This window comes from Haliotis cracherodii, unplaced genomic scaffold, assembly GCF_022045235.1.
Source record: "Haliotis cracherodii isolate W230 unplaced genomic scaffold, xgHalCrac1.p SCAF_11, whole genome shotgun sequence".
Classification (NCBI taxonomy): Eukaryota; Metazoa; Mollusca; class Gastropoda; order Lepetellida; family Haliotidae; genus Haliotis; species Haliotis cracherodii.
This window is the reverse complement of record NW_027266266.1, coordinates 42,261,900-42,285,949: the sequence shown is the minus strand read 5'-3', so window position 1 is coordinate 42,285,949 and position 24,050 is coordinate 42,261,900. Positions and strand designations below refer to the sequence as shown.

The following is a 24,050-nucleotide window of genomic DNA, read 5'->3' as shown; positions in this document are numbered from 1 at the left end:
GGGCACAAGATACACTGACCAGATCACCAATCTGTGGCACGATGTGGGGTTTCATGGGGCACAAGATACACTGACCAGATCACCAGTCTGTGGCACGATGTGGGGTTTCATGGGGCACAAGATACAATGTCCAGATCACCAATTTGTGGCACGATGTGGGGTTTCATGGGGCACAAGATACACTGACCAGATCACCAATCTGTGGCACGATGTGGGGTTTCATGGGGCACAAGATACAATGTCCAGATCACCAATTTGTGGCACGATGTGGGGTTTCATGGGGCACAAGATACACTGACCAGATCACCAATCTGTGGCACGATGTGGGGTTTCATGGGGCTTGTAACAAGATACACTGACCAGATCACCAATCTGTGGCACGATGTAGGGTTTCATGGGGCACAAGATACACTGACCAGATCACCAGTCTGTGGCACGATGTGGGGTTTCATGGGGCACAAGATACAATGTCCAGATCACCAATTTGAGGCACGATGTGGGGTTTCATGGGGCACAAGATACACTGGCCAGATCACCAATCTGTGGCACGATGTGGGGTTTCATGGGGCTTGTAACAAGATACACTGACCAGATCACCAATCTGTGGCACGATGTGGGGTTTCATGGGGCACAAGATACACTGACCAGATCACCAATCTGTGGCACGATGTGGGGTTTCATGGGGCTTGTAACAAGATACACTGACCAGATCACCAATTTGTGGCACGATGTAGGGTTTCATGGGGCACAAGATACTATGTCCAGATCACCAATCTGTGGCATGTTGTGGCATTTTATGGGGCTTGTAGTGAGTGAGTATGGTTTTACGCCACTTTTAGCAATATTCCAGCTATATTATGGCTTCACACATTGTACCCATGTTGGGAATTGAACCCGGGTCTTCGGTATGACGAGCGAACGCATTAACCACTAGGCTACGTGACCGCCCCTTCATGGGGCTTGTAACAACATACACTGACCAGATCACCAACCCATGACATTGGGTGGTTTACTGCTCTCAATGCTACTGTCGAACCCATTCGACAGGCGCACAGTCAAAGGACACCCCCAAATGAAACTCGTTAAAACTGATTAACCAGTAGGCAAAATATCAAATAACATGAAACGTAAACCATCTCCAATGGTGTAATTCAGGTGAGTTCACCAAAATTTACGATTTTTGTGTTCGCTTTGGTCTTAACCTGGGTATGATTGAAATAATAAGGACATTTTCGCATAGTAATGTGTAGTTTTCTATCAGGAATAAATGTGCAAAATATTTCTTCAATTGGCCCTTATTTAATGAAGCACCGACTGTTTGAAATTGTCCTACCTCTTTACAGCGCCTTCTGCTAAAACAATTCTGCAGGCTAAAGGTTAACAAGACTTTCAATGATAGCTTTGCCAGATCACGAGGCAGGCCAAACAGGGTTTCAACAAAATACCTTTGCCAGAATACTAACCCAGGAGATGAAAGGGCTTCACAAGCCTAATGGTGTGTTTATGTGGGTGAACATATCAAGACTAATCAAAGAAACTAAATAATCTAAATAAACAACATAAACGTATTTACGAAAAATATTTTACTGTTAAACTATCATTCATGTAGTTTATCTACCAAGATCTCAGTCTAACCCATCCTGGATTCCCTAGCCTTGCTCCAAGGCTCTACTGAAAGATAAGACCATGAATGAGTAGTAATTCTATCCTTATATTAGTTGGTTGGTTAACGCCACACTCAGAAATATTCCAGCTATCTATAAATAATCAAGTCTGGATCAGACAATCCAGTGATTTACATCTTGAGCATTGATCCACGCAATTGGGATCGATGACATGCATCAACCAAGTCAGCGAGCCTGACCACATGATCCCGTTAGTCGCTTCTTACGACAAGCATAGTCCCCTTTTACGGCAAGCATGGGTTGAAGACCTATTCTACCCCGGATCTTCACGGGTCCCTCATGACAGGCAAGTCCAGATAAGCAGAAAGGACACAAGTCTCTCACAGCAACAACTTGTTCTTATTATTTATATCTTCTAGAAATTATGCTTTAAACTAATATTGCTTGTCTTAGAGCCTTGTCCAAGTCTATGGATTCCCAAGAAGGAAGAAAAAATATTCAGGTTTCAGGAACTGATATCAGCCATGGTTAACTTGTAACTTTCCCACAAACAAAAATCCAAAACATTTGTAAATCATGGCCTGAACACCTGGACCTGAACCGAACAACCCCGAACTGGGGGCTTGATTACCGGTACGCCTATTATTTATAATAGTTATACAGATGATGGCAATAACACAGGCACCGTGCCATGAAGCAGTAATACTGCAAATTCACATCAAAGACCACAACATCCTGGCTCCTTCCTAACCCATCTCAACTTCAACCCCAGACTGTGAAAAGAGCGGTGCTGAAGAGCTGACATCATTCTGACTCTAACAAGCACTCAGCAAACTGTGATCCATTAGGATATTCAATTGGTGCTTAATCATTCTCAGACCTCAAACATAGGTAAAAATCACAACCAATTACATTCTGCAGTGAAGATGCCCTCCAATCAAATACTTGTATCTTTGATGTTGAATGAAAGTTATCCAATAGAATATGGAATATTCCCCATTACACTCAGTTTTGTTTGTTTGTTGTTCAATGTTGCACTCAGCAATATTCCAGCTATATGACGGCAGTCTGTAAATAATCAAGTGTGGACCAGACAATCCAGTGATAGACAACATGAGCATCGATCCATGCAATTGGGATACGATGACATGCATTATCAACTAAGTCAGCGAGTCTGACCACCCAATCCCATTAGTCGCATCTTATGACAAGAATAGTCGCCTTTAAAGCAAGCATGGGTTGCTGAAGACCTATTCTACCCCGGATCTTCACGGGCCCATTAGAGCAGTCATATGTAGCATACTGGAGATCAAAGCGTACCGACTAAAGTATGGTAAAGAGTTACAGAGTGTGGAATGTTGCATCAACAGACACACAACTGACTGGGGCATCATATCAGTCTCTGGGAAACATACATCTCCACCGAGTGTCTTTTCGTATCAAACATACTGCTCAAAGGAAGTTGAAGAACACATGATTCTTTCATATTATAAAATATGAGAATCAGGTTTTCTTTAACTTCTTTTGAGTAGTATATATCAGCATGAGTCGCTTGAAGTTTGAAACACTGAGGCTGGCAGAAGAGATTTACTCCTTCATGAACAAGTGTGCATATGTTTGCTGTCAAAAGACATGAGGGTGAGATTCTATTTATTATTCAAAATCATTCTTCCAACTCAACAGCCACTACCTTGAGTATACAAAGTGGAGCCAACCACCTTCAGTGCCAGAGAGATAAATTATACATTTATATACCACAGGTATCCAGGTACTAGTATTTGCATTCCAGTTTATCATTCTCAACTCCCTGTGGAGTTTACAACACAAGCTGCCTTGGGGGGGGGCTATAATGTTTTTACATCCACCTCACATATCGGGTACCCATTCCCTGCTGGGTTTACAGAGGCACATTTAAACTAAGTCACTTGCCCAGGGTGACACCACACGCTTTGACACTTGTGTTTCGGGTGTATGTACGTATTCGTGTTTCCACCATCTGGTCATCAACCATCGGACAAGTGGGTTATTTTGAGTGTACAGGGTGAATGTACTGTACAGTAGGGATAGTGACAACACTGTAAAGACCTGTAAACACTGTTGGTCCCAAGGCTGAAAAACAATTCGGTCACTAGTGGGATACGATCTCTGCACCTGGCTCTTTTGGCCGCTTGCCCACTTCACCCCCCATGAATGAATGATAAACACCCGTACCAGGAAGTAAACCCAGGTCATCCCAGAACCACTCAGGTCACCCATCATCAATTATCTATTGGTCCACAAAAAACACTGTGATAAAGCCAAGAAACTGAAGTGCTATCACACCTGTACTACCGCTAAGAACTCAAGTAATGCAACAACACTTTCTGTGTTGCTTGGTCTCATGTTCTCAAACTAATACAGAGAGTTTAATCTGTATTCAGAATAATGTGTTTACCACTTTCGGCATCCTTCTGATTTGCTGAATCACCATGTTGGCTGGCACTCCTCTTCAGTAAGTTCTCCTGGCACAGTACACTCCACACTGATGGCCGACAATAGCAACAAGGACGATCTGTCCATAAACACCCGAACGGTTATAGTCCAATCGCAAGACTGAAGACCATCAAGAAACCTCTTCCAAATGATATTCACTGACAAAAGAGTTCTATGCACAAAATCCAGCATACAGGCTGACAATGTTCAGAATGTCCACCAAAAGCAACAAAGATGATCTGTCCGCCTCACGTCCAATGGCAGGTCAGAAAGATCACAACAAACCTATTTCAAAAGATATGAAAAAAATTCTATCCAGGAAATCCATCCAGATCGACCAACGCTCAGGAAAGGTGGTCCATTGTCTTTCCTCCAATTGAAGAATGACGACAAAAAACAAATCTGTGTCCAAGTGATATTCACAGACCAATTGGATCCACACAGTGCTTGGTTCACAATGGAGGCTAACTGTATGAATGGCTGCAGTAGTCAGTCTGACCGCCCAATGAGTTGTCCCTACAAGTTGTCATTGCAAGAGACATGGTCTACAACCTGGTAACAAGGACCTTCTGACAGCTAACATGAGGCAGTGTCCTCCAATACAGCTCAGCTAATCCTCCCATAGATCATCTTCATATATAGCTGGTATCGGAGACTATGGGGATTAGACGATGTCAAACACAGCACTCAACTAAACGGGGACCACTTGCCTTGCCTTGTGTTCATGTTCATGCAACAAGGTACTCACAAAGCTGTGACACAAGAAGATGTCATGATGGACTCAGGGATGAAGCCGGCTGACAGGGAACTACTTGCGATTCAGCCAGACATGGAGAAACGGTTCCGTACAGGCCAAAAGAAGATTAGAAATTGTTCATCAGTCCAGGAAAATGACTGATCAGCCAGCCAGGGAGGACATTGGTGAGAGCGCGCACTTCAGTTCATGACAGGCAAGTTAATATAATCATGATAATAGTTTGTATTACGCATGCAATAAACCAATCCGCAAATCTTGGTATCATATCCGATAAATATGAAAATATGGTAATCTAGCAGAAACTATTCTTAAGCACTATATACATACATCAATGCGATGCCTTCTTTTTAAAAACAACAATGTGTCATTGAAACATGGCAACAAGCCTAGCTGTGGGTCATTTGGCACCACATGATACAAAAGTTATATTCAAATGAAGCTTCTTCATTGTGTGAAGTTACATCCTAAACATTAATTGTGATAAGCATGACATTATATCATAAAGAAATTATTGTCCTGGTGTATTTCTGTATCCTTAATATCTTATATTCAAAATATATATTGTATAATGCAACTCTTAGGAAACACTCTCAGCTAATAATCTCTATTTCAGTAAGACACAAATCCAACTGTCATGAGAGTTTTGTACAGGAAGTGCAATCATTGCTGAAAATAGGCTTGATTTACATTGGCAACTCAAAACTGTTCATATCAGTACCCCTGCTGTAAAAATCTCTTTAATTACTAGTGGGCAAGAAAACAGCATATCATGAACTACTTGGGTTGCAACTCATCCCATGTGATGCTATCTGACGTGAGCTGGTTGTGAACCAGGATGGAACATGCTGTTTCATGATCCCTTCAGTTGCAACAGGAGACATTCCAGATAAAACAGACAGGAAACCAACAAGCTTCACCTGAAAACTTGCAAGAAAGGCACACTATTTGTGCTAATTGTTTTGTACTGATTACAAGGTTCTTGAGGGAGCATGCTCGTTTGAGGAGCATGTTCACCACCTGGAATACATTATGCTGTGCTGATGTAGTTGTTTCATGAACCGAAAAGCCCTTAGTGCTGACATAAACATCAAATTCTTGACTGAAACCAGAGCTACAGAACCTCACCTTATTCAGTGAAATAAAACTTAAAAGATAAGGGACCCATGCTTACCGTAAAAAGCAACTATGTTTGTCGTAAGAGGTGGCTAACGGGATCAGGTGGTCAGGCTCGCTGACTTGGTTGATCAATGTCATCCTATCCCAATTGTGTGGATTGATGCTCATGATGTCTATCACTGGATTGTCTGGTTAAGACTCAATTATTTAAAGACCACCGTTTTAATGCTTGAATATTGCTGAGTGCGGCGTTAAACAACAACCAAAACAGAACCAAGGTAAGGATGTGGTAAACTAGCTTTAGTCACTAAATCATATACTACCAACGCATGGATAGGTAAGTTCTCACTGTTATTTTCCAAGGAACTCAATGCAATGGTCACTGTTTTCAAGGTTTCAATGCTAGCTGAAAAGATCTGATCTGATTAAAGCACACATCAAAAAGGTTCTCAAAGCAATTTTCAAAGCCTTTAAGGTGATGGTTGTATTTTCACAATTTGAGTGAGCATGGTTTTAAGCCACTTTTAGAAATATTCCAGCAGTATCATGGCTGGGGGCACCAGAAATGGGCTTCACAAATTGTACCCATGTCAGGAATCGAAGCCGGGTCTTTGGCGTGATGAGGAAAAGCTTTAACCACTAGGCTACCCGACCGCCCCTTTCACAAGTTTCCGAAGACGCAGTTTAATTGTGGAGAAACTTTAACATTTGCAGGAAAGTACAAAGCACATTAATACATCCAAAGAATGTTCCAGCAGTAGATCATGTGTAAATCCTGCATGCCGGGTAAAAGGCACCAGATGTGGAGACAGAATGTGAAATGTCGGACAGCCATACGGAACACCACTAATGATTTTTAGAGGAAAGCATCCCCATAAAGCTTAATTCTTAAATATTTGAAGAGGTGAGGTGAAATTGGGTTTAACGTCGTGTCCAAGATTATTGCACTTATATAGCGACGTGCATGCACGTGTATGTGTGTGTGTGGCTGCTTGTACTAGTCCGGACTGATGCCAATTTATAGTGCTAGCTCACTGAGATACCATGCCTAAGTTTAACATGAATACCCCACTCAGACACAGTATACTGACTCCGAGCCGACTAGTCCTTGTTTTAGCCCCTAAATGCCGAGCGCCAGACAGGGTAACAACAAGTACAATCATTTAACGTCGTTTTGTATGATGCGGCCGGGGATTGAACCCCGGATCTTCCGCTCTCTGGGCGGAGGCTCTACCACAAGACCACGGAGGCGGTCAAACATTTGAAGAAATGGTATCATATGTGCTGTCAGAATTATACGATGTTCCGTCAATGAACGAACCATGTGTGGTGCAAGAATAACTCCACTGCATCCATCCATGCTTGTCATAAGAGCCAGACAAGATGAAGACTGAGAAGTTTGACTGAGTGAGTGACCAATATTTCAGTTACATCATGGTGTGTCAGGTTCATATGGTAGGAAAGACAAAGAGCAGATCTTAATGTTAACAACTTTGGTGAAGAAAAGGACACATTTAGCGTTCACAAACCTAGAAACATAATCAGGTTAAACCAGGATTCAAACCCACGATCAGGTTTCTGGCATGCCTAAGGGAAACAACTCTGCACTGCTATATGCAGTACTATAGTCAGGTGGGCCACCTGTACATGTGCCCCAACCTTACAGGGATCAACAAACACTGAGTAAAAGTAATCTTCAGCGTGAATATAATAATACACATCTAGAATATTCTTTATTAGTGGTGTAAGATGCATAGTACATTCTCATTGTTTCAGATTCCTCGTAACGTCACCTATTAAAGTTTTATGTCGCAGTCAGTCAGCCTGTTACAGACAAAGCCCCAGCAAGTCTAGATGAAACTATGCAGCCATGTTTATCAGTAATGTGAAACTATCGTTCATCTGTGGGGCCATAAGCAAGTGGGCTGCACAGCCTGGTAGTCAGCTTCAGTTTCATCACAAGACATCAGCCACGTTATCAGCAGCCCAACAGATTCCTGCCGGTCCTACACACATACTGGTCAGCGGGCTGGACCTGCCTCAACAGAGCCTAGAGCATATATTCAATTAAACAAACACCCTCTTCCTTTCTCAGCTCTAGCAGCCTATACTCAACCCTTCCCAGCTCTATCAGCCTATATTCATCCCCTTCCCAGCTCTAGCAGCCTATACTCAACCCTTCCCAGCTCTAGCGGCCTATACTCAACCCTTCCCAGCTCTAGTGGGCTATACTCAACCCTTCTCAGCTCTAGCAGGCTAAACTCAACCCTTCCCAGCTCTAGCAGCCTATACTCGACCCTTCCCAGCTCTAGCAGCCTATACTCGACCCTTCCCAGCTCTAGCAGCCTATACACGACCCTTCCCAGCTCTAGCAGCCTATACTCAACCCTTCCCAGCTCTAGCAGCCTATATTCATCCCCTTCCCAGCTCTAGCAGCCTATACTCAACCCTTCCCAGCTCTAGCAGCCTATATTCATCCCCTTCCCAGCTCTAGCGGCCTATACTCAACCCTTCCCAGCTCTAGCGGCCTATACTCAACCCTTCCAAGCTCTAGTGGGCTATACTCAACCCTTCTCAGCTCTAGCAGGCTAAACTCAACCCTTCCCAGCTCTAGCAGCCTATACTCGACCCTTTCCAGCTCTAGCAGCCTATACTCGACCCTTCCCAGCTCTAGCAGCCTATACACGACCCTTCCCAGCTCTAGCAGCCTATACTCATCCCTTCCCAGCTCTAGCAGTCTATACTCATCCCATTCTCAACTCTAGCAGCCTATACTCATCCCATTTTCAACTCTAGTGGGCTATACTCAACCCTTCTTAACTCTAGCAGCCTATACTCATCCCATTCCCAGCTCTAGTGGGCTATACTCGACCCTTCTTAACTCTAGCAGCCTATACTCAACCCAGTCTCAACTCTAGTGGGCTATACTCAACCCTTCTTAACTCTATCAGCCTATACTCATCCCGTTCTCAACTCTAGTGGGCTATACTCATCCCCTTCTTAACTCTAGCGGGCTATACTCAACCCTCCCAGCTCTAGCAGCCTATACTCATCCCCTACCAAGATATTGCTGGAATACTGCTAAAAGCGGAGTAAAACTATTCTCACTTCACATTAGGGTAACAAATCATATCTGTCAAAAGATTCCTTTTACAAGTCAAGAAGATACTCGTAACAGTATGGGAACTATAATATCAATGGCTACCCCATTAAAACCATCTGCTGACCAGAGAGATAGTCAGTATAAATTCCCCAAGGCTGTACTGAATGTTAGTATAGAACAGTAATTCTATCCTTATAATAGGCAAGTCTAGATAAGCCCATAGTCTGAAGATGCCTGTCTTTTACAGGGACAACTAGTTATTATTTCATCATTTAGGAATCATGATTAAAACTGATAACCATTTCCTTAGAGACTTGTGCAAGTCTACCCTGACTGTATACTTCAGTGATAAATGCCGGCCCAGAACATATGCAGTGTAGCAGCCGATCTCCCACCATCCTCAATGGAAGGAGAGTGGCCAGCACACACTGCTAGAGACTGATACACGACCATGCAGGGCGTGCATGTTGTTTGTTTATTGTGTTCAGACCTGAAGTAAGGAATCGGGTTACCCAGAGATAGTGAAGTCTTTGACAGAGGAATGCTGTATAAACAGACTCCTGTTTATCTACATGCTGTCAGACTCAGGACTGGCTCTTCTTGGATACTGTCTCCATCTTGGTTTGATTTGGGGATGGATTTCAATAAACATTCCAATAAACATTCCACGCCTTGGTCACTTGTAGTTTTGACTTTCTAGCACAGTGTTCATTGAAAATGCATGAAAATAACAAAACACTTAAGGGATGAATCCTGGTTGAGATGAACATGAACATGATCTGGAGTATATATAAACAATTTAGATACACCAGTTTAACATGGGCTGGGCCACACATCATCTCTGCGGTGTTGGAAGTAGTCTGTCATACAGACCCTGATACAAATATATCCAATACAGCCCCTGCAAGTCTATAATGATAGGCAAGTCTAGATTACTGCAGTATCAGAAAAGGAAGGGAGTCCCTAGGCTCCTTTTTATAATATTTTAATTAAGATATTTTTACAACTGTTTTTTTTTTCTGTAAGATACGCTCATTTCAGAGACTAGATGTTAGTCTATGTTGGAAATTAAGGGAGTGGTTCCGGGGCTATGAACAGTATTTGATTCAAGGGACACCCTACAATCTTTACCGTTAATATTAGGGTTGTGAGATCCTTGATTTTCATCTTAATTAATAATGTACAAGAGTGAGTGAGTGAGTGGGTGAGTGAGTGAGTTGGGTTTAACGCCGCTTTTAACAGTATTCCAGTTATATCGCGGCGTGTCAGCTTAATGTGGGAGGAAAGCCCCAAGTGATGCATATCTCCGATGTTTACCACTTCGATGAAACCCACGAGCACGGGTATGGTGCTGACAAACCTAGAAACATAATTGGGGCGAACCGGGATTCGAACCCACAATCATAGGTTTCTGGCGTGCCCAAGGGACGCAACTCTGCACAGCGAATCGCGGCGCCTCAGACGACTGGGCCACCGGTGCCCCCTAATGTACAAGAACCATTGCAGTGCCATTGTCTTCAAGATTAGGAAACATACCCCCAAATTAAAGTTCACATCAAGGATTAACAGAATAAGAAGGCAATGATCAGTAACACTGACCATGCTTCTTCTCTGCTGTTTAACGCTGCACTCAGCAATATTCCAGCTATATGATGACAGCCTGTAAATAATAGAGTCTGAACCAGAAATTGCAGTGACTGATATCGTTGAACATTGGCCTATGTAGTCGGGATACAATGACACGCATCAACCAAGTCAGTAAGACTGACCACCCAATCCCACCATCTCTAATGACTGATTCTGATATGGATCTTCACAGGGTACGGACCACCAAGTCCTGTTGCATGTCCTCTTGGTCATGCTGGACAAGGTGGCCATGTACATTGGACCCTATCTTTGTGGTCAGCTGCTGCTAGGCAGATAGCTGTACCAGATGGCCCCCGCCTGCGGCAGCTCATCAATATAGGAGGAGTACTGATGATGCATCTTATCTGCTGCTTTGTGATGGTTTCATGAGGAGCCAGGGGAATACAGAGCAAAGTCAAAATTTAGATAAATCGGTTTCATGAACAGGCTGCCTCCAGGCTGGCATGTGACAGATACGGAACCCTGCATGTTGATTACTCCTCAGTGAACAACAGTTATATACAGCATGTATACAACAAATGGCCGGGACTAAAAACTAAGTTTGTATACTGATCAGTTTGTTATAAGCATGTTAGTTATGAATGTAGTTCACTGTAATTATATTACTCATTTCAGGCTTAGAGTCATAACCATGAGTGAGTGAGTGAGTGAGTGAGTGAGTGAGTGAGTGAGTGAGTGAGTGAGTGAGTGAGTTTTACACTGCTTTGAACAACATTTCTTCAGTCACATCACAGTATGTCAGTTAAATGTTGGAGGAAAACCTACAGTGATGCAGGACGAGTATGGTGCTGACAATCCTTGAAACATCATCAGGGTAAAAAGGGACTAAATCCAAGGTCTTAGGATGTGCCCCTTAGGGATGCAACTCTTAAAGCGAATTCTGGTGCCTAAGATGACTGAAACACCAATGCCCCCAATTCTTAACGGGCCAATTTTATTCTCTTCTTGAGAGCTCCTTGGCTAGATGTCAGTTTAGTAATACTATAGATGCCACAATGCAACCAAAATAGAACAATTATTTCGCAAAAGGTGACTTTGCTGGTCATTAGAGGCGACTAAAAGGATCGGGTGGTCAGACTCAGTGACTTGGTTGATGCATGTCATCGTATCCCAATTTGATGATCATGATGTCAATCACTGGATTGTCTGGTCTAGACCTGATTATTTACAGATCATCGTCATATAGCTGGAATATTGCTGAGTGCAGCTTTAAACAACAACAAACAAACAAACAAAGATCGATTATTTCATGGGCATAAGCTGAGCTTTAGGAACCAGAACCCAAAGGGTTGAAACTTGTGTATTTCATCAGCTGTATAGCCTCGTCAGGAAGAGTTATGAGTAGCGGCAAGAGGACAGCCTTATACATCAAGGATACCTAATGTTAACAATGCTCACATTGATCACCCTGATGGATCACCCAGCGTGACAGTGGAGACACGAGACACAGGTGTTATTACCAGGCATGTCCGGCACGCCAGGACTGGTGTACTACTTTCTGTACAACTAGTGAATGCACGTTAGACTAGTCCATGACCTCGGAATATCTGCACCTATTTTATCAAACCCAGTCCAGTTGATAAAAATAGTCAATTCCAGGTAGCGATATTATCAGCATCAGAAGAAATATTTAACCTAGTGGATGAACATTTGGACTAATGCTAGCTTTATAGCTAGCCAACTGAGATACCATGCCACAGTTTCACATGAATAGAGTATACTGACTCTCAGTTGACCAGTCCTTGTTTTATCCCCTTTATGCAGAGCGCCAGACATGGTAACTAGTACCATCTTTTAACGTCTTTTGGTATGACGAGGACAGAGATTGCACCACCAACCTTCCGCTCTCCAGACAGACGCTCTATGTTTTGGAATATGTTCACTTGAATACAGTGTCGAAATGTGTATGCCTGTTCCACGATACAGTGGTTGATCACAGGCTTGGAGATATCACATAGACTGACTGGGGATTACATCTTCCCCTCCATCATTTGGCGTAATCAGGTTGTTACAAGCAATCAATCAATTATAACACGCTAATTCAAGCAAATGTTCACGAAACCTCGACAAACTGGAACACCAAACAAATGAACCAAACAATTATTTTACACTAAGACATAATAATGGTGCCCATGTACAATATGTTCCTGGGAATCAAGTTATAACAGCCATTCAAATGGATCAATGTCTGCGAGATAATCAGCCCCTTATTTGCGTGATCCAACAACCTGGGAGTCTCAACAGTTTGTGGATTGATTTGGGACCAGACAGCAACACCACAGCTTATCGACAGCCATCAAACTAGCCTCCTTGCAGACAAACTGGCCTCCTTGCAGACAAACTGACCTCCTTGCAGACAAACTGGCCTCCTTGCAGACAAACTGGCCTTCTTGCACACAAACTGGTCTCCTTGCAGACAAACTGGCCTTCTTGCACACAAACTGGTCTCCTTGCAGACAAACTGGCCTTCTTGCACACAAACTGGTCTCCTTGCAGACAAACTGGCCTTCTTGCACACAAACTGGTCTCCTTGCAGACAAACTAGCCTCCTTGCAGATAAACTGGCCTTCTTGCACACAAACTGGTCTCCTTGCAGACAAACTGGCCTTCTTGCACACAAACTGGTCTCCTTTCAGACAAACTGGCCTTCTTGCACACAAACTGGTCTCCTTGCAGACAAACTAGCCTCCTTGCAGACAAACTAGCCTCCTTGCACACAAACTGGCCCCCTTGCAGACTGGCCCCCTTGCAGACAAACTGGTCTCCTTGCAGACAAACTGGAGGTCAAGAATTCGAGCATGATCAACCCAAAGGTCATAATACATGGAGAATCTCACCATTGTCTCTTTTCTTAATGAGTGTTGATGTATTTGATATCTAAAACACAAGGGTGAGATTCTATTCATCATCCAAAATCAATTTTCCAACATTTTCAGTTTGTTATAACCAGTGTCTAAGTGTATAACAGGACAGGTAACCAGCTTCAGTGGCAGCAAGATTAGTGATTTCATTTCATCACCGCAAAGCATTGTGACGCAATTTCATAGTAGCTATATTTCTAAGGAGATATCGCCTGATCTCACCTAAGCGATATCTCGAGTGGAAGCCATTTTTGTAAGATAAAGTACCAAATCCACCTGAGGCAATATTCATAAAATATCTAACTGAGATCATTTACATTGTTTAAGAGAACATCCCCAGGCGCAGCTAGGGAAGGGAGAATGAACTTCCCAGGTGTTGAACTACTTACGCACTAGTATCATCACGGCCATTCTAAGTCTACTTTAGTTTCAGAACAAGGGTAGCAACTGGGTGCCTATAGTCTGCTAGCCATCTCCATGGGGTGGCAACACTGACATGTTTTTAAGTTGAATAGCTCTCCAAGACACTTAGATCTCATAAACCAAAAAAACCTGTCTGGCTGGTAAATCACTTTTGAAAGGGTTGGAATGAAAATTGTTGGAATATATCTGCAAAAGATGTAGTTCAGAGGTTGCATCACATCTGAACATTTAAATCCAAGTTAGCATACTCTGTCGTCTCTGGTCCAGAACACTGCTTTAGAACTCCTGAGGCCAAAGACGTACATGTATTTATTTGCTGTACCAGAGAACATTGAGATGTTTGTGTCCAGAGGAATCAGAGCAGAAATTTGTATTTATTTTTTAATGTAGAGTAGTTGGAGGAATGTGTCGTCTCCATTACTGTAACACATAGTTGACATCAGTGTGTGATAAAAACACATATCATCCTAGGTTATACACTCTTAATGAGCACAACACACATGTCACAACACACATTCAACAACCTGGATGAAAGGTATTTATATAGACTTGCACATGTCTCAAAGGAAATAATTATTAGTTAGACTTTCCTAGATATATTTCATATAAACAATGAGTACAAGTTATCCATATAAGGCATCCTTACCGTCCACTAATCTAGACTTACTGTACACCCATGGACTTCTTATTCAGTACAGCCTTGAAGTAAGGCTAGTATTTACCTAGACACAGGCTGATAATCGGAACCATGTCTGCACTAAATGTTGGTAATAACTACCAAATTGGCATTAAAGATATCCTCATTCATTTCAACATAATTTTAACTTACCTCTGAATTTAAGACTACAATCCCCTAATTTAAATTCCCAATTATAGTCGTCAAAACTTCTTGACAACATGGTCAATGAGGACAACGACTGTTCATTAGGTTTTTGCTTGTCCTGAACACAATTTGGTAAACTTGGTTAGCAGACTAGAGCAAATTTTGAAGGATAGGTTTGTATACAACCAAATCTAGGAAAACCAGTGACTGATAGCATGAGCAAAGATTCCCCAAACTGAAATGCAGGAGGTGAGTATCCTGAACGAGAGCTTACAAACTATTTATCAATGACATTTCAATTTGTTTAGCTGTGTCTCTAAAAATATTTCAACTTATGTCATTAATTTTGACAATTTGCCGTGCACAAATAAAGTTTTTTTCATTTCCATACCCCATTTCTTCAAATATGCTGAACGCCCGTGAAGATTCCGGGGTAGAATAGGTCTTCAGCAACCCATGCTTGCCGTAAAAGCCCACTATGCTTGTCGTAAAAGGCGACTAACGGGATCGGGTGGTCAGGCTCGCTGACTTTGTTGATGCATGTCATCGATTCCAATTGTGTGGATCGATGCTCATGTTATCAATCACTGGATTGTCTGGTCCAGGTTCGATTATTTACAGACCGCCGTCATATAGCTGGAATATTGCTGAGTACGGCGTTAAACAACAAACCAACCAATATAGACTCCCAAAATCATATATGCTGAACAACTATACAAGCAAACAATAAGCTGGTTTTTGAGGATAGTAAAGCATATCATTGTGTTGTTGAACTCAGCTAGAGTACGGCCTGGGGGTGTAGCAGCCGAGGGAATGGCCGGTATGTGTGCCCTCATTTCACAGTCACAGATCAAAGCGATGGTGATCTCACCGACAGCAATAACTTATGGGAAGGAGCTCTAATGTTCTGTGAACTCCACTGCTTGGTGTGAGCTAGTCTCACATCAACATTCCGTGAATCAACAAAAAAATGGAGGTTGTGTTTTGTAGGGCTGTGCCAGTCTGTGATGAACTCAGTATTCCAGCTATATGATGGCAGCCTGTAAATAATTGAATCTGAACCAGACAACCCTGTGGTTGATATTATGAGCAACAACCCTTCTGATTACCCAAGCCTTTAGTCGCCTCTTACAACAACCTCAGATTGCTGGGGAACTACTTGTACCTGGAATCAGGGTGAACGAGTGAGTGAGTTGGGTTTAACGCCGCTTTTAACAGTATTCCAGTTATATCACGGCATGTCAGCTTAATGTGGGAGGAAAGCCCAAAGTGATGCAGGTCTCATACGTTTACCACTTCAGTGAAACCCACGAGCACGGGTATGGTGCTGACAAACCTAGAAACATAATCGGGGCGAATCAGGATTCGAACCCACAATCATAGGTTCTGGCGAGCCCAAGGATCGCAACTCTGCACAGCGAATCACGACGCCTTAGACGACTGGGCCACCCGTGCCCCCCACGTGGAATCTAGAATCAGCCTGCTGCTCAGCATTTGTACAAAGTTTTGATGGATACTCGGGTCAACTGACCCTTGAAGATCCGGGATAGAATAGGTTTTCAGCAACCCATGTTTGACGTAAGAGGTGGCTGACAGGATCAGGTGGCCAGGCTCACTGACTTGGTTGATGCAAGTCATCGTATCCCAGTTGCATAGATTGATGCTCATGAAATCAGTCACTGGACTGTCTGGTCCAGACTCGATTATTTACAGACAGCTGTTATAAGCTGGAACTTTGCTGAGTGCGGCGTTAAACAACAAACAAAGTAGGGTCAACTGTGATCTTCTACAGACAAAATATTGAGAAATGATCTCTGATGAGAGGATATTATGCTTTTCTTGTCAAATAATGTGTGGTTAACAAGAAAAGTCAAACATTCAGTTTGAAAACAAATACACAAAACAGACAAACACAGAATTTCAGCACTAAAAACATACAAAGAAATCGTTTGTGCAAGAGTCACGACAATGAGTGTAGGGACACTTTGCATTGCATCGTAACTTCATGCTTATTGGGTTGAAGAGTGGATGAGTATTGTTTTACGCCACTTTTAGAAACATTCCAGGAATATCATGACAGAAAACACCAGAAATGGGCTCACCATGTTGCCACGTGGTCAATGGAAACCCTGGTATTCTGTGTGATGTGAGATACTTTTCACCATTATTCTACATCACAGCTTGGGTCGAAGGAGGGAGAAATGTTGCTGAAACTGGACACGACTGTCGACCAACATCCTGCTTATCTCCAGATCAAAGACATATTCACCTGATTCTGTGGGTGGTAGACAAACTCCACTGTTTTCTTGATCTTACTGGAGATTTGGACGGATTTCTTCCATTTGCAGAAGCAAATCTGTGTTGACATGGACACTACCACAAATATGTCAACTGGCCATTGTGAGAAGGAGTGAGTGAGTGAGTGAGTGAGTGAGTGTGGATCATTGTAGGTGGTGTTTGCAGCATAGGATCACAATAAGGCCGAATCATGAATCATAGGATCCTTGCATGCCTAAGGGACACAACTCTTTCAGCAGATTGCAGTGACTTAGCTGACTGGGATTCCTTGCCCACTTTGTTAACAACAAAGCTAACATTTATCAATGTCTTTCCTCTATCCAACTTTGGGGGCGGTCGGGTAGCCTAGTGGTTAAAGCGTTCGCTCGTCACAACAAAGACCTGGGTTCGAAGCCCAACATGGGTACAAGTGAGTGAGTGAGTGAGTGAGTATGGTATTACGCCGCTTTTAGCAATATTCCAGCAACATCACGGCTGAGGACACCAGAAATGGGCTTCACACATTGTACCCATGTCGGGAATCAAACCCGGGTCTTCGGCATGACGAGCGAACGCTTTAACCCGACCGCCCCAACATGGGTTCAATGTGTGAAGCCCATTTCTGGTGTCCCCCGCCGTGATCTTGCTGGAATATTGCTAAAAGCGGTGTAAAATGAAACTCACCCACTCACTCAAACCAACTTTAGAATGCCTTCCAAGGATTCAGAATATTGCAGAATACAGACAAGGAAGTAGACAATTACATCATGATTCGTGTTCTATCATATGAATGAAATACTGACAGCTATATCCCAAATACTGTTCACATCAAGACAACTATTATAAATGAATGTATCATATCGACAGCTAATGCATATATCACGAAATTGAACCTTACTTCTGAACCATTAACAACTTGGACCAAACACATACGCTTGACAAACATGTTTGCATAAGATATTGAAATAACCAGCTAAACACATACTTCCTTGTCTACAAAACTAAAATGAGACTTGTGCATGTTTATGTTTGCATGTTTTTCACCAATGCATTGCCATCCCGATTCTCATGGCCAGCCCTGCAGAAGGCTGATAACGATGATCCTCATCGGGTGAACTGTTTAGCGTAAAACAACCCAAAAAAAGATGAATGTAAATGCAGAGTTAGAAATTGGCCCTAGTCCTGAAGTCCTTGCCAAACTCCCCAATACATGAATAGTTAAGTTATCATAAGGACGAGTAGCAATTTGCCATGTTTAAAGGTTTTGCTAAATGTTTACCACAAACAGTATAGCGGACTAAAACTGTTAAAACTGTTAGTTTCTCTTGATGATTCACAAAAGATGAGTCAAATTCTTATCAAAAAAGATTAATATAAAGTGTCCATACTGTTAATAGTTATTCTCCTAAAATCTTGTAAAAGTAGGTTATTCCTAAATCCAAAGAAACAACAAAACCAGTCAGTGTTTGGTATTTGCAAAACTCGAACTGCAGTCATGAAACGAAAGCAGAACCGGCTGTCCCCACAAACCAATAATCCTCATTCACATAGATATGATTTCGTATTTTAGATTCAACTTGACAACTTGGCCTATTTTTGCATGTTTTTTCACTGACAAACCCGAAAAAGTACTAACAACTGAAAGTCTCCAAGTAATGGCCCCCATCTGGACCCTCGTAACATCTGCCAAACACAGCATTATATGTGAGAAAATGTCAAGCATTCTTCCCATGTCTTACCAACAAGCCAAACACAGACAAGCCTCGGCCTATCGGCCTATCACAAGACACAATCTCTTTAACAGAAAGCATGTGTAACTTGAGTCAAGTGACTTTTTGAAAACAAATTCGAGTCAACTCAGTCCCTGTAATTAGCATGTGTTTTTCACCAGCGGTAGGCATAGACCCCTGTGGTTTGAATTTTCTCGCTCAAAAAGTGACGTCAATGGGCACACAAGCCCATCTTGTTTACAGTTAGTCAGAGGCTGTGTTCTTCCAATCTTCATCCACAGTCTGGAAGAAGGGCAGTTTTGAGATAAGGAAACTTTTCAGGATCACAGAAAAAACGTAAATTTTACGGTTGGAAAAACAAATATTTATACACTTTTTAATGCACAGTAACTTTTCAATTTTGAATGAAAACCCAAAATTGGGATTTCCTAATTTCAGTGAACAAAACATACCCGAATATGTTGAAGCTCACCTAATTCATCCTGTGACTATTGTTCATCTGTCATGGCTGGTGGGTATGTAAGCCTTCAAATGGTGAGTTTTCTTTAACATGTTTACAGCAGTATATTATTCAACCTGAATGTTGTGATCTGCAGACATCAATATTCCAGCTATAATATCACACCCATAAGTGATCAACTCTGGGCTATAGGAAAACCAGTGATCGATAGCATGAGCAATGACCTGTGCTGTCGTAACAACGACACAACCAACTAGATCACATGCTGCGACCACCCTGTCCTCACTACCTGGCTCCACAACCACCATGGAAAACATGGAACCATATTCATGAAGATCTGGGTTAGAACTGGTCTTCAAGCCATGCTAGTCGAAAGAGGCGACAAACAGGGTCAGGTGGTCAGGCTCGCTGACTATTTGAAGGATGTCGTATTCCAGCTGCAGCGGTTGATGCTCATGTCATGCTGAATTATCTGGTCCAGACCCCATTATTTAGAGATTGTCATCATACAGCTGGAATATTTCTGAGTGCACGTTTAAGGGCAAACAAAACTTGGAACCAACACACACCTTAATTCTCACAGCAGAGGATTCAATATAACATACAACAGTCTGATAACGATGGTGCATTTTCTAGCATCAGGTAAAAAAATCTAAAAACCAAACAAAATTTACATGCCTCTCTTTGTTGTTTACGCCACAGAGATGGCACTTCCGACAATCCCTGATGCCTCATCCAATCCATAACAACATGAAACTCGGTACTACGTCCATGTTCTCATTGTTCATCACTTCATATTATGCACTCAATTAATGTGAAAACCAGACATATTGACATCGATGATCAATTCCACAGTAATCACATCAGCCATGATGATCGATGATGTACTGGATGTTGACTGGTGACTGTTCACTGACTGTAGGTGACCTGGCAGATACATCTTCACACAACACATTCAAGCACTGTTTGTTTTGTTTGTTTTGTTTGTTTGCTTGTTGTTTAACGCCGCACTCAGCAATATTCCAGCTATATGATGGCGGTCTGTAAATAATCAACTCTGGACCATACAATACAGTGATCGATATCATGAGCACTGATCCACACAATTGGGATCGATGACATGGATCAACCAAGTCAGCGAGCCAGACAACCCGATCCCATTAGTCGCCTCTTATGACAAGCATAGTCGCCTTTTACGGCAAACCTGAGTTGCTGAAGACCTATTCTACCCCGGATCTTTACAGGTCCATTCAAGCACTGAACCCAATTAGATATTTTATTTAAGAAATATGATTTGAAAAAATTCAAATCATGACAAAAGAGTAATAACTTGAAATACACAAATTTGCAGCCAATTATAAGTGATAATTGATCAGTTGGGACAAACTGATAATAAGCAATGATTAATTACCTAATCCCAAACTCACGACACTCGTTTATATAATTACTCACACACTACATGTCTGAGGCAAAGGTGTGTCTGAGATGTATCTAGGATTCCAAACAAAGTGCCCCTGGGCTGAATATCGGCCTCTAAGCAGGTGTAGTTACATCCCTGATTATCATCAATTCAAAACAGCTTATAGGACATCAATTCATAATTCCTGCAATTATCTCCTCCACCATACATCTGTAACTGTATCCGCCATATTACCGTATTCCCTCTAGTTAGCAGCCACTTGAACACAAGCAAGAGCCAAGGCCTAAGGCCTAAGTGTTTCCAGTAACGTGTGTTGATATCCGCCATATTACCGTATTCCCTCTAGTTAGCAGCTACTTGAACACAAGCAAGAGCCAAGGCCTAAGGGCTGAGTGTTTCCAGTAACGTGTGTTGATACAACTGTGGGTGAGATGGTTCTACTTCCATGGACAGCGGGGGTGCTAACCTTGCATGCACTTGAAAACTTGAATGGCATACATTCAGGAGAGTGAGTGTTGTTCTACACCACAGTCTGCAATAGTTCATACGTATCAAAGGGGCTAAACTAATCAAAGCAGGTGGATCGATTGTTGATAACATGTGCAACAATCCATGCTGACGGAACGATCACAGACATTCGGGGCAGAATGACACACCATCAGGGCAAAGACGACAAATTATCAGGGCACAACAACATAATCAGGGCCGAATGACAACATCAACGTACCATGATGCTCAATCGGGGCAAGATGACACCATTGAAGAACCATGACACACAATCGGGGCACAATGACACAATCAGGGCACAATGACACAATCAGGGAACAATGACACAATCAGGGAACAATGACACCATCGAAGTACCATGACTCTCAATCGGAGCATGATGACACTATCGAGGTAAAATGACACACAATCGGAGAAAGATGACACACAATCAGGGTACGATGACACACAATCGGAGCACGATGACACACAATCAGCTCTTACAACCATGATGGGACATTGAGGACTTTTTCTGCAGCAGAATCACCATGGGATACGAGTGTATCACCATGAGATACGACACTACAACTGATTAGTCATAGCACATCATCCCCGCTCTGACTGGGCCGCCCGAGCCCTTGTGTGCATCCAGGCCCCAACATACATGAACAACGGTAGCACACTTGTAAAATGGTAAAATAAGAGTTCATTATGTAATCAGCTTCAAAGACCAGAACATCTGGCAGGGGGCTTAACACTGGCAAACAGGGTCCACCATTGCTGTCTTACACCAGTAGCAGGGAGGCCAGTCAGCCATTAGACTCCATCGGAAACAATTAACAACGTGATGTACAGTTTCTACCAGGCTGAGCAGGCTAATTACTGTGATAGGAAGCATAATTGGCCAATTTGAGCAGCTTAGTCATCAGTGCTGATAACATTCTGCATTCATTTGAGAAAATTGCATGTATATTTTGTTATACATCATTAAGTATCAAGATAATACGGAACAGAAGTAAAAGTGCTTATTGGCAACTTCTCCCCTATTGATAATAATTACCTTTAAATATGTTGATACGGAGGTCAACAGCTGCGACTTCAGCTACAAATCTCAGGTGAGAGTTCACTAAACTTTTGTTTCTTGTACTCAGATCAGCTAATGATACACTAGTCCTTAGTGCTAAGATGATCGTAACCCCGATACTTTAACATAGGCTTACAATAGTCGTAACGCTTTGTGCAAGTGGGCCCTGCACCATGACTGTGGAATATATATATCTAAATGCCTAGGCAAGTCTAGATCAATCTAAATCAAGTCTAGTTTCCTTCATACCACAAAAAAAACACAAAAAAACAGCAGAAGAGAAAAGGTTCTTTTGAAGAATTAAATAGCCCAGACTTGTTTAAAGACATATTTCAAATACAACAGGGGTTTATCTAGTATTCTAAACGAAGTGCCCTTGACAGGCATATTGGGACAAAATCATTATTTTGTTCTTAGTTTTTATTTTCCTAAATTCTGACATATATTAACATTGCATTGAGTGCAATAACGTAAAACGAAGCACTAAAGCCTCTTCCTCTTCATTGGTCCTGTTGTCAGTGATGTACATGTCACCTCTACAGCGTCTTTCATCAGTTATAACTGGATAAACATGAATTGGGAATCTTACTGACATTTGCTGTAGACTTGGGGCCACTTATCGACCTTGGAGCAGGCCCAGATCAACCCCTGTACCAGTATATATAGTCCTGGACCATGACTGTGGAATTTATATTTTTTAGTATTTTTTTTACTAAAAGCCTAGGCAAGTCTAGATCAAACTAACCAAGTCTAGTTCGCTTGATTCCACAAAACAGCAGATGAGGAAAGGTTCTTTTGAAAAAAATATTTTTATCATTTTAAAGACATGTTTTCATTGAATTAGTGTTAGTCTACAGTATATACTACACTACAATAAATACTCAGATCTGTCTACAAAACTGCACAGCAGCGCAGTCCGACATGACCCCAAAACACGTCTCCAAAGTACACTGAACCATTTCACAAACTGAGTAATGCCATTTTTTTTACCCGGACAACAAATGCCCAAATCCTCACCTCAAACACATTTATTGTAGTTAACCTGCTGACATCATGTCCTAAACCTGGGTTTTCCCCGATCCAGATAGATGGCAAATTTGACAAGTCGGATGGTTAAACAGGGGGATTAGCAGGCCAACAAAAACAAAATGAGCAGACCCCCACAGCTACTTGCTAAGTCAGACGAACCAGCATGACTAAGATGCTAAACAGGCATCTGTCAATATTATGGCTTTGAAGAGACAAAGGGTTTCATACCTATCTCTCCCTAACACCACCAAGCCGACAGTCGCAATGCAAGATGTCACTCAACCCTACACGAATGATTTCAAGTAGGAAGAAAGGGAAGGACACTGATACAGTGATGTTTTCATGGCGGATATTCCGTGGCTGATCTGTAGGTTCAACATCTGCCAGTAACCATGTATAAAGCTTGTATGTATTGACACAAAGCACAGAGGGGAATAAAGCTTCACCCAAACTTACACAAAGCAAATACAACTCACAGGGATTTTCCCACACAGAATAATATCAAATTTTAAAAAGGTGTCAAAAGATCAGAGTCAGGATGGCTGGGTGAATATATTCAAAATATACAACAGCCATGACCTTTTGGTAATCAAATCAACACACATCCATAACACAGCATATGTAGTTCTTATACAAGCGAGGTTATCGTGACACAAGTGGTGCCATGTTGTGTCATGACAATCCTTGACAAATAAACACATGCTAAATCTGTTTCTAGTTGGCGACCCTGTAAGGAA

General features: G+C 42.2%; 1 protein-coding gene across 7 annotated transcripts in view; it reads right to left on the bottom strand.

Annotated features, from left to right (window-relative positions):
• LOC139456520 (septin-2-like) overlaps positions 1 to 24,050 on the bottom strand; it is a 129,278-nt gene that overhangs the window by 33,646 nt on the left and 71,582 nt on the right. The window lies entirely within an intron of this gene.